This window comes from Mastomys coucha, unplaced genomic scaffold (genome assembly GCF_008632895.1).
Source record: "Mastomys coucha isolate ucsf_1 unplaced genomic scaffold, UCSF_Mcou_1 pScaffold7, whole genome shotgun sequence".
NCBI classification, from domain to species: domain Eukaryota; kingdom Metazoa; phylum Chordata; class Mammalia; order Rodentia; family Muridae; genus Mastomys; species Mastomys coucha.
In genome coordinates this window covers 69091319-69091975 of record NW_022196913.1, presented here as the reverse complement: position 1 = coordinate 69091975, position 657 = coordinate 69091319, and positions in this window count along the sequence as shown.

The window sequence follows — 657 nt, the reverse complement described above, 5'->3', positions numbered from 1 at the left end:
TTCTTTTATTATGTAACTGCATGTCTGAGTTTGTAAACTCCTCTAATTATCCCTCTCATAAATGGAAAAGCTTTTGTTTCATCAGGATCTGTGTTTACTTGCTTTTTAAAAGTGAATAAATCTTTTGACATTGTTGACCAACTTTCCCCAAATTAAATTCTTCATCTAATCTTATTGACTTTGAACTGAGTTTTAGAACTTCTCAAGAGAATTACATGAATGCTATTGAGCTAATTACTTAATATAATGATTACATTATTACATATGATGGAAATAATGCTAAAGGCAGATGCTGTGGCACACAGCTATATTCCTAACACTTGTGAGACAGAGGCAAGAAGTTAAGAAGTTCCAATTCACCCCCAGTTGCACAGAGAGTCCTAGGACAGTCTGGGGAACCTGAGAAAATGATACACACTAACTGGAGATATAGTATGTGCCCAGCATGCACAACACCTGTCTCTAACCTCAGCACTAAATAGTAGCTCTTTGCATCTAAGCCCAGCATTCAGGCTACTCTTTCTCAACCTGTGGAGAGCAACTCCTTTGTGGCCAAATGTCAGATGTACTGCACATCAGTTACTTACATTACAATTCATAAGAGTAGCAAATCTTCAGTTATAAAATAACAACAAATATTTTTATAGTTGGAGGTCA